Below are 15,984 nucleotides of genomic sequence, written 5' to 3' on the forward strand. Positions count from 1 at the left end.
GACAACAACAAGAAAATTCCAACCAAATGTCTTAAATTGCTAAAATGTCTTTATCTTTTGACCAAGATGGACCTTTAAAAGTCTTTAAACATAAGTAAAACTTCATTTCCATGCCAAGCTCCTCTATATTAAAATTTTGGGGGGGTTCCCCAATTTTCTCCTTGTCCCTTCCAAGTTATAAACTTGTGACTACAGGCTTTGCATAAAAATGCTGAGAGACCCTTAACTATAACAATGTGAATGGTACTATTTTTGCTTTAATTTAACTTGATTTAAATGAAAAGAATGTGGAATAAAAGAGGGTATACATTTGGAGGTGATTCTGTATACTTGGTTTTAACCAACAGGCTTTATAAGTGTTCATTAAGAAACTCCACTAGGCATGTTTCCTGCTGCAGAATAGACTTTAACGGAAGAAATAAAGCTGTGAAGATTCCGTTTTCACTTTGTTTCTCGTAAAGACAGTCAGGATCCAACATAAACAACAATTTACACCCAGCATTTATTCTGGAAATTACAGTATCGTGCAGTTAACGCGCACAGATAAATAATGTTTTATGGGATTCTGTGGAGCCCTTTCAGGGTAGCGGATGTTTAACCAAATTAAAGGATTTTGAGAACTCAAAGCTCTCATTTTAAGCAGGTTTAAACAGTTAATATTACAAAATGCCAGCACAGAGGAGCTGGTCCAAATATATTTTTAATACAGTTATATTATTTTCATTATTTCCCATTTTGTTTTTATTACTATTTGGCACCTTCCGTTTATACTAAGTCACTTGTCGCCCAGGCCATCTCCCTCAGGACTTTGCTTGCTTTATGATGACATTTCTTCATCCACTTTTTAATCTCCTGTATATCTGCAGGTGTGGAAATATCAGAAATAGAACTATAATTCCTGATAGATGAACTTATATCACAGAGATGATTATAAAAAGAGAATTGTGATTTTAAATAATGATACCACAAAATCTTTTTTTTTTTTTAAGGAGAGAATCACTTATTTTGGCTAATTTGTGGTTTTTCTGTTAGTGAAAGGGGTCAGTTTAAAAAAATCATTTCTTTCTGGGGCAGGAAAAAAAATAACATCATCTTTCAAACCATGGTAGATTTAACAGTTTGGAGTTGTTTTAATATATAGCATATTACAAAATTGTAATAAAGGAATGCTTTGGTGAGAAAAGGCAAGAGATATTTAAATGGAAGCCAGAGTACAGGCAAAAGGCTCTGGATAGGGAGGCTTCTGGTAAAAAGTAAGAGCTCCAATTGGCAAGCTGTAGAAAATGCTCCTCAGGTCCTGTCTTACCCTTCAGAGCTATAACAAATCTATGTCATTTTCAAAAGATCGCTCCCTTTCCGAGCTGTTAGGTCTACCTAGTCTCCTTTCTCACTCACTTATGGGGCCTCCGTGCTCTCCCAGATAAGCAATATGTGTCAACATTTACCAGTGAGCCATAATTTTTAGTGAAATTCAAATTGTGTGTTCTTTTTTAATTTTACTAAAATTCTGTTTTTATAATATAGCCTCAGGAAAGAATAAAAAAGTTTTAATATTCTTGTTTCACTCATATATTTTATATGAGGTACAATTTTCAATACTTTTATAGCATTAGTTTAGCTGTGGTTAAGGTTAAGTTGGCATTTCTATTCTAAATCACTTTTTTAGGCTTCTGAAACTTGACCTTTTAAATTCTAATGGGACTGAAGCTGAGAGAACTACACCAAGTAAGAGTGATTAAACATGCATAAAGCCATTGAAAACCTGCTATGGGGCCAGCCCAACAGTCTACTAGAACTGTTTTGCATTGACAAGCTACTGTCTGTTGGAGGATCTCAAAGTATTTCTAATGTGGGGTATATTGAGGCATATTGAAGTTAAGGATTTTATTTTAAAGGCCTTCTAGTGAGTCCTTTGCATTGACGGAAACTCAACTCAAAATCCTCCCTCACCCTAGGCAGCTCCTCCTGACCACACCACTCTAAGGCAGTTTCTTCTCTGAGAACAAATGTTGACTGCGCCCCTTACTTCGAAATTGTCTTTATTATCTTATATTACTGTCATATTGGTGTAATCACATGGGATCCTTGGAGACAAGAGTCATATCTTAAACTTCTTATTGCCTACAGTTCTTAATGCAGTACCCTATACGGAGAAAGAGCATCCCAGGTGGCGCAGTGGTAAACAATCTGCCTGCAAGCAGGAGACAGGGGTTCAACCCCTAGGTCGGGAAGATACCCTGGAGGAGGTCCAGTATTCTTCCCTGGGAAATCCCATGGACCAGGAACCTGCCAGGCTACAGTCCATGGGGTCACAAAGAGTCAGACAAGCATGTGAGCATGCGCACACATGCAAACTGAGAAAACATTCAATAATTATTTGGTGGAGGATTGGCAAACCTAAAAACTAAGAGAACTGTTTGTTTTTCTGTAGATCATCATCCCTCAAGGAAGATAAATGGATAAAAATACAGCTAATCAGTCCTTCACTAGGAGGTCTGTTGATTAGCCTCTTTTATCATTATGACCTATTTGTCTTAGAAAGAATATTGTTGGCCATTCATTTGTTTATTTATTCAGCAATTTCTTGTCAAGTGCTTACAGTGAAAGAACAGGATGGATGAGGTTCCTGTCCTTATGGGGTTTTGCTTTCTATTGGAGAGACTAGTAATAAAGAACTAAACCAATAAATAAAGTAATTATGTATTGTGATTAGTGTGATTAAGAAATTAAGTAGGATATTATAATAGAGATATGCCTTTCTTCCTTTAGGAAAATTCATGAAAAGAAATTCCAGAAATAAAGTAGAATAATGTTGCAAAATAGATATGTAGCTGCTATGCATCATATACACATCTATGGCATATAGTTTGCACTTGACACTCCCCTCCTAAGTTTGCTGGAAAAAAAGGATGGAAAGAGACATATAAAAGCACATTGAAATTTTTTAAATGGTTCACATATTGTTACTGCTATTGTTCCCAGCTGGAAAAGTACACATGTAATGGTATCAAACCTTGATCAGCAACCAAAACTTTCATAGGGAAGGAGAGGAAGATTACTGTTAAATCACTGAGTAAAAAACAAATGAGTGACAACGAGAAATCAGAAGTGTTGGGCTTAGTTTGCAAATTGGAGGACCATAAAGTAGACAACATAAGACATGGTACCTGATATCAACAGCTTCCTCTAATGACTACTACTCCCTGGCCTCTCTATACTTCTTTGTTGTGTCATTGCCTTAATTATCATGTGTGTGCTTTCAAGGTCCTCAGTTAATACATCTCTAGTTGTGTCATATGTAGTTTTCCCCAAGGGATGGCAACCAATCAGAAGGCAGAGTTTGGTCTCCTACTTATTCCATAAATTATCAGCCCAAGATCTCCTGTGCATAACTAATAATGAAATACACATGAATGCTCAGAAATTTTTGTAAAGCAAGTGAATTAGTGCTTATGTGTAAGATATAATGACACCTAATTTCCACTAACTTTTCTGCTAATATAGAAGTATTTTTTTATTGTGCCCTGGAATTGATGATTCAGTTCAAATAGTTGGATTAGCAAGAACTTTGACACTATGAGAGATCTGAGTCAATGGAATGAAAAGGCTGCTCAACTCCTTTCTTGTGAACATTCTTTCATATATTACTTCAAATACTTACTAAGTACCTCCTTGTTATAGGCTCTGTTCTAAGCCCTCTGGGGATAGAAATGGAGGTGTCAAAGGTGAATGAGACATAGTGGGAGATGCTGCTGCTGCTGCTGCTGCTAAGTCACTTCAGTCATGTCCGACTCTGTGCGACCCCATAGACGGCAGCCCACCAGGCTCCCCCGTCCCTGGGATTCTCCAGGCAAGAACACTGGAGTGGGTTGCCATTTCCTTCTCCAATGCATGAAAGTGAAAAGTGAAAGTGAAGTCGATCAGTCGTGTCCAACCCTCAGCGACCCCTTGGACTGCAGCCTTCCAGGCTCCTCCATCCATATATCCAAATAACTGCCGTTCAAAAGGTTATAAGTGCTAAGGTGCTGTAACAACTCCAAGGATACGAGGCAAGGTAAGATCAGAGTGATGAGAGGACTTCCCTGGTGGTCTTGTGCAGGGTGTGTGGTGGGTTTGATCCCTGGTTGGGGATCTAAAATCTCACATGCACGTGGTGTGGCCAAAAAAAAAAGATCAGAGTGATGAGGAGGACCAAGAGGCTCTGTGATTTGCTCTCAGAGATGTCTGCACACTTAGGAAGCCCCAGCTGTAGTCTGAGCTGTAACTTGATGTTTAGGCAAATCATTTAACTTCTTCGGGCCCTAATTAAAAAAATTAGATCATTTGGTCTCTAAGGTCTTCCAGCTCTAAAACTCCTTGATTCAGGAAGCAGCTGCATTTGAGTCAGACTTTAGATGGATAGGAAAACAGAATAAAGTCTTAGTGCTTGAATGAGAGAAACTCTGTGATGCTGTGGTTTCAGTAGACAGAGACAGGGGAAGGCAAAAATAGGAGTAGCAAACTGCAGAGTGAGGGAGCTACATCTGCCAAGATGTAGGGGTGGGAAAATGCTGGATGTGTTCAGGAAACACCACGTAGTTCAGTCTAACTGGGGTTACTTAATTGTGGGAAGGTGTAAAGAGAGAACTGTAAAGCAAATCAGCCAAATTTATGGAAAACTTTGAATGCCAGTCTGAGGCCTAATATTCAGCCTAATTGAAGCTTCTTAAGAATGTAATCAATATCTTTTGCTTTGGATGCCATCCAGATGACTAAATTACCTAGGCCTTCTATTTCATATGCAAGGTAACACTTACATAGCCCCTACAATGTGCCAGGTTCTGTACTAAGTGATTTACGTAGGTTAATTTAGTTTATCTTTGTAAATCCCAATGAGAAAGGGAATATGAAGGAAGATAATTTAGGTACAATGAAAGAAAATGACTCTGAAATGGAATAAAATAGGAAAATTATGATAGTCTATGTATAAGAAATGAGATAACTTAAAATGTGATTTTAAACTAGATTTCAGTGAACAGTTTAAAAGGGGGAGGGGACTGTTATTGTACCCATTTTGCAGATGAGAAAACTGAGGCACAGAGAAGTTAAGTTTCCCAAGGTTACACAGCTAGTGAAATGTTGGGGCTGGGAGTCAAACTCATTTGTGATAACCATTATAGAAAACTTGTTAGTGCTATTTTCATTTTTCTCTCTTTCAAAGTTACATAGTATCTAAATTACACAGAGCAGCCACTCTCAAAGCATAAATGAAGATACTTTTTCCCAACTCCAGTCTGAGCAAGAAACATCTTTTTGTAATCAACCGCAGGCTGGCATTATCATTATTATTTAAAGAGACTTTACTGTTTTACCAGAAAATGTTCTTTTAAATGATGTTTTTTAAAAATCAGACTGTGGAACTTCCCTAGTGGTCTAGTGATTAAGAATCCATCTGCCAATGCAGGGGACATGGGTTCAATTCCTGGTCCAGGAAGAGCCCACATCCCGCAGAGCAGCTAAGCCTGTGGGCCACAACTACTGGCCCATGAGCTTGGGAGCCACAACTGCTGAAGCCTGAGCTCTCTAGAGCCTGTACTCCACAACAAGAGAGCCCACCACAACGAGAAGCCCACGCACCACAACCAGAGTAGCCCCCACTTACCGCACCCAGAGAAGGGCCACGCACAGCACCAAAGACCCGGCATAGCCAAAACAAATAAATAAACAACAGCAAATATATATATATATTTAAAAAATAGTAATTTTTTTAAGAATCAGATTGTGGGCTGCGTTATATAAAGATGATAGTCACTTTTGAAAAGCACAAATATCCCAGAAATTCAAGAGAGGCAATTGCTCCAGCCAAATTGAGGAAGAAGATACCCACTCTCTTCCAGGTTTCTACCATTTTATATTCTACAATTTTGGAACTGCTAAGAGTCCCTCAGACAGATTGTTTCCCAAGCATAAGACTGCTTGAATGCAAGGAAGTCAGAAGATCAGTCCTTCCCCATGTGCCCAACTTCTGTAAGTAAAAGGGGTACGTTCTTTTTCCAACTTCTAGCTAGGCAAGGACTTTTCATTGAATTACTACTCCCAGAGATCTCCTGTTGCCCTCCTGTGTGATTATGGTCTGGGTTCCAGACGCATGAACACATGGAAAGAACCCGTGCAGCATTTTAGAGGTTCTAGGACCAAGAACAAAAGCTACTGACCATATTCAGCTCTTCTGTTTGTTTGTAATGAGTATAATTTTTAGCTAATTACTTGAGCCATTTTCCCTGTGAAAGTATCTTTATCTAAGTGGATCTTCATGCTTTTTGCTAGGCAGTTTGGTTGTCTCCTGGTCTGATCAAACCTTTCTCTGAGGTTCCCAAGTTTCCCTTACTGCACTGTATCATCAGCAGAGTTTTTAGTTTTCTTCCGCCCACCCCACCTACTTCTAAATGTTTGCTGAAAAGAACCCTTAACGGGAAGTAAACTTGCCCAGCGTGGCCCAGCTGTGTGTGAGGCTTGAGTGAGAGGTATTTATGACCTGACAGGAAGATAAAGATAAAGATAAAGATGAAGCTGACTCTGTGGCTGTTAGCATGGGGAGAAGGAAATGTTTATGACCCCATCTGCTGGCGTTTCAATAGGATGGAACTGCCTTTATGGCGTCAATCTCCCCTGTGACTTCCTTCCATTTGGGGAGCGATATCTTATTTCAAGATGTTCCCACCGCACACACTGTTGTCCCCTTTGTTTAGGGGCATGGGAGGAAGGAAGGACTTTGTGACTGGAATGTGGGGATGGAGTGGTATTTATGGTTATGACTCAAGCTAGAGAAAAGGCTTCATTGGGGTTGATTGTATAGGTCCAGAAAGCTACCATGCATCCTGCTACTTCCTAAGCATTACCCACACTGAAAGCAGAACCATATTAGCTCTAGTCATTATCAGGCATTAAGGCTAACCATTTTCTAACACTATTATAACGAGAATTACTATAGCTTGATTTCCTTGCCCACTGGGGGGAAAAATATCTTACTTTGTAAGTTTCTTGTTTCTTGCCCTTTATTTAATTTCTCTTACTTTTCTTACTTTTCTTCTCCCCAGTGTCTTTTCTTTCTTTTCTTTTTTCTTTCTTTGGAGGAGGAGACACTTAAGACCAACAGGTGCAGTGTTGCTCAGTTCAATATCTTTGTCCATAAAGCAAAAGCAGTATGAAATGATCCCTTGCTTAAAACTAGCCAAGGTTAAGAGAGCCTGTAGATAGGTTGATATTCCTTTGTGAGGCAATGCATTTCTAAAGTGCCAAAAATAAGGGAATAGTCTTAGAATATAATATTCTGTGCACCACTGAAACTGGTGTTTTTATACATATTGATGGTATTCATTTTACTGCAAAATAAGTATTTATTCTTCAGTTTTATTTGTACTTCCCCCAGGCCCATTAGTATAGATTAAATTTTATATTAAATTGCTCAAATAATCAGCACAATATATGTAAATCAAGAGCTTTAGCTTCATTGGTACTATTTGTGTGGATATATGTGACCATATTCAACATAGTCATTTTTTTATTTGCAAAAACAAGGTTTCTTTCCTTTTTAAAGCTGTAATCCTATTTCTAAAAGACGAATTGTTTACCAAACTACACACTTAACGAACTCAAAATTACAAAAGAAATGACTTTGTTCTTGCCACTGGGTTTGCCATTTAAAGAACCCAATAAAGAACTTCTGTTTTGGGGTGAATCACCTCGTGATGTGCTTCTGTATCTCCTTAAGGTCCTATCTTCATCTTCACTGGTTGGGAGGAGCAGGGGAGAAGATGGCTTACTCAAGCATTTTTCCCCAGAGAATTCCATAGCAATATTTTTCTAATGGGAGAGTCCTGTAGTTAAGTTGGGCAAATTAGTTATAATCTTTGTACCTGATTACCTAAAGACTGGAAGGTAATAGTGTGTGACAAGTTACATTTTCCATTACAGCCCAGGTATAGTCAATTCACAGAGTAGAAATATTCTGGTGGCAATGTCCCTTCAAGGGATTAGAGCTATCACTGAAATAAAACCTCATATAAACATCAAATATCATAAAGCCAAGATTTGATCTTTGATTTTTACAGAAGTTCCTCCACAAAACATCCTATCCTTCCTTCTACAGTACAGGCCCAAGTCTTGGCATGTTCAACCGACTAGGAAATCCAGTCCCAACCATATTTATCCAGTGTGATCCCTGAGAATAATTAGATAGGCCTACTAGGGAAGATCCTATCACAACTGCAATTTTCTTTTGCGCTACAGGTTACCAGGTGGCATTCGTATTAACAAAGGTTCAAACCACACCATCAAATGGTTCAAACCATATAACCTCTTGTCTTAGGAGTTAAGCTAGCTTCCTAGGCTTCCCTTGCAGTGGTTAACTCTACTGAGAAGCTTTCTATCAGCAATAATAGCTTCAAGGTAGGAAATAAAAAATGGAAAGTGTTTAAATTGTTAATGGGTTTCATGTTCTTGTCACTGTTGAGGGTTTGTTCCCTTTTATAAACTCATAGTTTTTGGTTGACATTGCTTTTATGCGAGCCATCAGCCAGTTGGTGATGGTGTTGCTGTGTTAGACCATTACTGCCGGATTGTATTTGCAGTAAAGAAGGAGAATGGAGGCTGTAAATCTGCAACTGGAGATTTAGGGCTGTGTTACTCTGCAGTTTAGGCCCATGTGCTGGGGAGTCCATTCTCCTCCGGCAGAATTATACCCTCCAAACATGCCTTCCCAGGCACTGATCGACGACGTTCATTCCCTGGGCTACCAGGGCACTTAATACGGCTAATTCAGTTAAAGAAGCCTGAGGGGTGAGGTGGATGAGCCTCTCTCCCTGCTGGAAGCCAGATGCCAGGCTGGTTAGTGATCCTGCTTTATCCCTTCCCCCATGCAAAGCTGTGAGTAGCTAATTACTGCAATCACAGGGAAAAATAAGAAGAAAATGCTTCTAATGTTGGGCTCTTTCCTCCTTTAAGCAGGAAACGCTGCTTTACCCAACCTCATTGATGCTTGTAGTACTAAGTCCATTATCAGGAATATTCAGGAAACACATTCTTGGGGAATTCAGGATGTGTCAGGGGCCTGGATATCTTGACATCACTTCACAAAGCTACCACCAGAGTCCCAAAAGCAGGAGAGTCCGTGCTTAGGGGACAGGTAACTGGAAAGTAGAAAAAAATTTCCCACCCTGACCCAGCTGGGTTGGTTTTGAATAGAAGCAGTTTAGAGGATAATACCTCTTACTGCTGGATTCAGAAATACTTTGGAAAGACATCAATATTAAACATATTTAGATTTGCTTTATTAATCGTGTATAATTTCTACTACTAAGATATTTTATAGTGAAAAGAATGTTAAAATATTTCCTTGGCTAGCAAAAGTTACAGGCAAGATTTTAGATGTGTTTTGTTTTGCTTTGTTCAGCCTTCCCCAGAGAGAAAGGGTGTTAAATATAGACTCATCCACATGATCCCTCTGAGGCGTGTGGGTCTGCTTTCTGTGTCAGCTGTGGCACAAATGTGCATGATTTACCCATACAACTATTGAACCAGCATTGGCCTATTAAGACTTCAGATGATCTGTTCATGAGCTGTCAACCCAAATTGAGCTTGAAGCCTGCTGTAAAAGATCTAATTTTCATAATTATCCAGAACCTTCACACCCTCCTTCCTTTTAGTACCACCCACCTCCACACACAGTACACGAAGGAGTAAACACATACATACAGACACAGAGGCACAGAGCAGCACTGTCCCTGGAGATTCATCAGGCCTCTTGCCCGAAAATGCACCGAGTTCATCCAGGGGTCAGGCCTGGCTTTGACTTCCTGTTTGAGGAGCCCCATGTGTGGTGTTCCAGCATTGCTAGAGGCTAGTGATGACTAAGTAACCTTTCACACTATAGCCTCCCACTAAGAAACAAGGTCCCTTATGATTCTAGACCTGGAGTGATTAGGGCACACAAATACCTTTTTAATATATAAGGTGGAATTAATGCCTGTAGAAATAGCACTTCACTGTCTCATGGCCTTGCATTTATATAAAGAGGAGAGAGCTGTTGTCTTTGAGGATGAAGAATTTTAAACGCCACCTGATTTAGTCTCAGAGTACACCAGGGACTCTGATCATTTAGCTGTTGCTTAAGGCTGCCTGTGAGCTTTACCTGACCCTGGTCTCCAAAGGAAATCATCATTTTGCACGTGAAGTTCAGCTGGTAATATCCCTCTAGGTAACCTGGCCTGAAATGTGGACCAGCAGGAACAGGCAGCACGTTCAGGCTTAACCCTTTGCAGCACTGGAGATAAAGAGTACACACTCCAAGAATTTGGTCATGCTGATGTTCCTCCAGTAATTCCACTGGAACTACACTGTACCATAAACCATCCAGTCTCTGGACATATATTGCCTATGTGTCAGGAGTGGACAGGCAGCACTTTACTAGGTTCTTCTACAACCTCAGGTTTTTGAGGCAGCTAAAGCTTAAACTCCTTGTCTTAACGTGGGACAACTGTATTTCTACACTGGTTGTCAGTTGTCTTTGCCCTCAGAGGGCATTTGCTGCAACTCAGGGTTCTACACTTAGAATAAAGGGAGCTATTTCCTGTCTTCACTGCTTTTTTGCCTTTTTTTTTAATCGTGAGTAGAGACAGTACATTACTCAAACCTTGGCTTTTCCCCCAAGTCTGTTGTTTACAGAGAGACATTTGGGTCCCTGGGGCTCACTCCCATAAAACCTTATTATCATATATTTCAAGACGTAAACTTCAGTTGTCAGCTCAGGAGCAGTTTTTAAAGCCCTGGCTGCTCTTGTTTTTCTTCTGCTTCCCTCTGGTTTATTTTTCTTTCAGCTTTTCCTGTTCTTCCCTCTTCCTCATCTCAAGCAATGCTCAGTTCCAAGCAAGCTGGCTCGCTTCTTATTCTACTAATTAGACAAGAAGTCCAGAGAGGCCATTATTAGATTCTGAGAATCTTTATCAGAGCCCATTATGGCCTTAAATACTGCACAAACATTTTACTAACTGAACCCATGAAAATTTCAGCTGATCCATCCTTGGTCTTTAGCATCTACTTTCTTTTGTACCTACAGAGTTATGTTTCTGATGATAGAATTCCTAACAGCTTATTTTTCTTTGTATTCATTTTCCCAGAGGCAGCAGTGAAGGTTTATTCTCTCTTTTTCTTTCTCTCTCTCTCATTCTAATTACTGGTCCTGGTGGTGAAGGGGGTTCTGAGAAGCCTGCTTTTTCTTGGTGGAATACATGTGAGTGTGTGTAAATGTCATATGTATTAATGTCACCAGTGAATGGAATTCATGGTTGCCTGTTTTTCTCTCATTTTCTTTACAGGGCTAGGGATTATTTGTATGGACCAATGGTCTCCCTTTTCTTTCAATGGAAGAATAATCCTGCATTATAATATAGTAACTGCAAAAGAAAGCTCTTTTTCTATTTCATTCTTTTCTTTCTTAATTCACTGTCTAGTGAGTTTCTGATTGACTCACAGACCAATTAAAGTAAAATTTAATGGAAGAATAGATTAACTCCCTGAGGTTTCCCTACCATCCATCACATTTTTATAGCAGGAGCTGTGAGGAAGCTCATAACTTCATGCTGTGAATGTGATAATAAAGAGGGCACAGAGAGGATTCCGATTTACAGCCGAGCTGATGTTCGCCAGGACAGAATTTACTGCCCAATCCCCTTCCCCTCTTTATTCAGGAGGAGGTCACTAGATCTGCCCTCAGCCCAGGTCTCAGATACTGAAGGGCAGATTGTCAGGTTGAGATTCTTTCCCTTTGATTGGGGTGGGTGAGGAGAGAATGTGAATTTCATTGTCCAGAGATGGATATTGTGTTAAAGTATATCCGTCCTTAGGAAGCTGTTGTCCCTCCAAATGTTCGTATTTTTAAAGGGTGTACTTGATTTGTTACTATTTACTCTCATAGAAATTCAGAAATATCAGGCATTTGTTTCTGAGTCACTGAGTCATTGTCTTTTATCTACAGGCTTTTCTGGGTAACTGAAAATATCTCTTTCTGTATCTTTATTGCCAACATTAATAATGTCTTCTTCTGAGCATCTTTCTTTTGAGGATCTCAAAGCACTTTGTGATCATTGTTTTAGTCTTTCTAATAGGTCCCCCAAAACCTTCCAAACAATTCACAGTTTATTAATGTTTCTCTGATTCATCTTAACAATGAAGTGTGACAGTGCTTACAGTATGACACACCCATGTCTGGGATTATTTTGTATACTTACTAAAATTTTTACTTCATGTAGCAATTTGGGGGGGTCTTGAATATTTAATAACTATATCAAATTTCATGAATATATTAGATATTCCTTTTTTTTTTTTTTCAGAAGCTTGGTAAGATAGAATCAGTATTTTAAAATCGTACTCATTTGACTGTCCTTGAAATCAAAACATGTCTGAACTGAACTTAGTGTGTCTCCCCTCACTGACCTGCTCTTCTTTTTGTATTAAAAAAAAATCTTAAACAGGACGGTCTATCCTTCAAAGTGTTGTAGGTTGGAAACTTGGGAATCTTCCTAGATCCTCTCTCTCCTGCACACCCTGTATCTCATTGGTCTCCAAGGCCTGCTGAGTCTACCACTTCAATGTCTCTGAAACCATCCCCTTCTCTCAATTCTCTTGCTTACTTCTCTAGTCTTACTGCAGGTTTCTCATCATTTCTTTGGACTATTGTGATCAACTTCTAGCCAGTCTCCAGATCTTCACTCTCATCATTCCCTCTCTAATCCAGCCTCAATGCTTATAAAAGAATAATCCCTCTAAATGCAAATTTTATAATTTTATTGCTAAAACTATTTAAATGACTGCCCATTGCTTACAAGACACATTTAAATCCTTACACAATCATTCATAAGGCAGCATAGCTTCATAGCTTAGATGTGATTCCCTAGATTTGAAGAGGTATCATGGTATTGCCGGTTTTTAATTTTGACAAGAATTTTTAAAAATTTATCACCTTCTGCTTTTGAACTGTGGTGTTGGAGAAGACTCTTGAGAGTCCCTTGGACTGTAAGGAGATCCAACCAGTCTATTCTGAAGGAGATCAGCCCTGGGATTTCTTTGGAAGAAATGATGCTAAAGCTGAAACTCCAGAACTTTGGCCACCTCATGCGAAGAGTTGACTCATTGGAAAAGACTCTGATGCTGGGAGGGATTGGGGGCAGGAGGAGAAGGGGACGACAGAGGATGAGATGGCTGGATGGCATCACCGACTCGATGGACGTGAGTCTGAGTGAACTCCGGGAGTTGGTGATGGACAGGGAGGCCTGGTGTGCTGCAATTTGTGGGGTCGCAAAGAGTCGGACATGACTGAGTGACTGATCTGATCACCTTCTTTCAACATAATTTCACAAAAGGAATATATTGATGTCAGAAAATAGGAAGAACACAAATCCAGAAAAATATTCTCTTTTATTGAATAGTTATGTAACTTTAGGACTTCCCGGGTAGCTCAGCTGGTAAAGAATGTGCCTGCAATGCGGAGACCTGGGTTCAGTCCCTAGGTTGGGAAGATCCCCTGGAGAAGGGAAAGGCTACCCACTCCAGTATTCTGGCCTGGAGAATTCCATGGACTGTATAGTCCGTGGGGTCACAAAGAGTCAAACACGACACTTTATGTAACTTTATGGGGAAAAAGAATCACTTTATAGTTATTTTTCTCATTTTACTATAGTCCTGAAAACTTATGATGTTCTCTTACTGTATTTGGGAATCTGGAGTTGCTGAGTCATAACAAGTATCTTTTTAATGTATAAGATAGAACTAATGTTGGTTAAGTAGATGGTCTTGGCCATCATAAAGAGCTGAATTTGAAGTCCACCTTCACAACTTCATAGTTGTATGATCATGGGCAAGTTGCTTATCCTCACTAAATTTAATTTCCTCCATCTATAAAACAGAGATAATAATAGTACCTACTTATTAGTGCTATTTTGACTATTTCATAATAAAATGCATATTTTGACCCACTGTCAGGCACATAGTAAGCACTTTGACAGTATGATATACTACTATGATGACCTCCTGGCCTCATCTCCTCTCACTCCCCTAAAAGCACCCTATGTTTCCTGTACACTGAAGTGTACACAAGTGGTCCCCTGGACCAAAATACACCTGCATATCTTGGAACATACTTTCCTCCTTGCCTAGAATCCTGCTCCCTCCACTTGTACATCTGGTGAATTCCTACTCTTCCTTCAAGATTCAACTTAAACCTCATAGTCTCAGCATCCCTACTTGTCCCTCTTCCTCCTCCATTGACAAACTGTCTTCCACAGTCTCATAGCATTTTATAGATTGCCAAGCTCATACCAAGTGTTTGTTAAATTTCTTTATTTAATCTCAATTAATGTGATTAAATAATCGCACTAGTGATTATTTAATTATATCAACCACTAAACACTACAGATAAACTTATATTAGAGGTTTTATCACTTTTTATTCATTAATTCAATTAATACTTAATTGTGAACCTTCTATGATGCATAAACTTCTGCATAAGGTATATTCCAATAACAGTAATGCAACATTCAAGATTTGGGAAGACTTAGTTACTCTCCTCTGTGATTTCTTGGAACCTGGTAGAAGCATTAATACAAATGATAATTTGTATTTTAGCTATTTGTTCCTATTCTATCTCCTTCCTCTCTAGACTGAGTTCCTCAAGGGCAGTTATCTTACTTATTTTTGTTTCTCCAGTACCTAGAACTTTGAAAGTGCTCAGGGTGTATTTATTGAACAAATGAAGGAATATCAAGAAGCATCCTCAGTGTTAAAGAACTTGATGAACTTTGTTAACTCTGTGGTTGATTGTGTTGTCCCTGACTTTGAAAGGACACCATCATCCCATGACAATGTAACTATTTTTTTTTAAAGGCGAAACATCGTTTCTGGTGGGTCCACATGAATTTTGTCCCTCAAACTGTGTCTACAGCTTCATCCAAGTCTGGGGTGGTTTCCCTCCTAAATCAATGGATCATCCTAAGCTATTTCTGGAAAGAAAAAAAAAATGAAGAAGAGGAAGGAAGTATGTTCCCTTGAGCTATTGTGAGAAAAACAGATCTTCTAGTATGTTCTGGTGTGTTTTACTTCTGGTCCAAGTACACTTGAGTCTTGCCTCTGGGTGATGTAATTTTGGGAATGGAATATCACTTTATACTTGCAAAGAGTGTGTTCTCAGTGCCGTGAGTTGGATCTGGAAGGTGAACACCAACATCCTTAGCCATCCTTAGTTTTGCTTCACTCCTAAAAGCTGTGCTTCATAGGCAATTAAACATCTCTCTGGCCCAAATTTAACAGACTGCACAGCAGCATCTTGGGTATTCTGCTGTTGTTACCGCCACACAGGATAAAAAGCCTGCATTCTCCATTTCAGAGTTTTGTTTAGTTGACCTTGTTCTTCAGTTTGCTACTAAATGACGTCTATGAGTGACACCGATGAACTCAGAAAGCTAACTTTTGAGACCGTCCGAACTTCATAGCTACCTGGCATGGTAGGACAGTCCACTACTTTTAGACGTTCAGCTGTCATGATTGCTTAATGCTCCTTGGTCACGCATTCTATGATGCTTCCTGAGTATATACATTTTTGTTCATTTCTCAGTTTCTTTGTAAATCTGTGCTTCCTCTCTAACTTCATCTACCTTTGCTGTTTGTTCTGCCTTTTATATATTTATATATCAACAATAACAGATATTCCCCACTTTTTAATCATTTTTCTATAAACTTTCCCTTTATTCCTAGAGAAATCCTATTCATCATTATAAACCCAGGTTAGTCTCTGTCTACTCTGTGAAATCTTCACACACACACATACAGAAAAAACTAAAATACTAAAATTTATTAAGTGCCTGCTAGGAAACTTATCAGGAACTATATTTGATACTTTTATAAATCTTACTTGCTTAGACCTCACAAAGCATTTCAAAGTAGGTGCTATCTCCATTC

The 15,984-nt window shown here is 39.2% G+C and overlaps 1 protein-coding gene and 1 non-coding gene across 2 annotated transcripts in view; both read left to right on the forward strand.

Moving 5' to 3' along the window:
* Positions 1-15,984, forward strand: part of SKAP1 (src kinase associated phosphoprotein 1) — a 306,061-nt gene that overhangs the window by 197,861 nt on the left and 92,216 nt on the right. The gene's annotated exons all lie outside the window — the stretch shown is intronic.
* Positions 4,031-4,106, forward strand: MIR2340 (microRNA mir-2340). Its single transcript, NR_031290.1, has one exon. It is a non-coding gene; the product is annotated as a microRNA mir-2340 (primary transcript).

This window comes from Bos taurus, chromosome 19 (assembly GCF_002263795.3).
Source record: "Bos taurus isolate L1 Dominette 01449 registration number 42190680 breed Hereford chromosome 19, ARS-UCD2.0, whole genome shotgun sequence".
NCBI lineage: Eukaryota > Metazoa > Chordata > Mammalia > Artiodactyla > Bovidae > Bos > Bos taurus.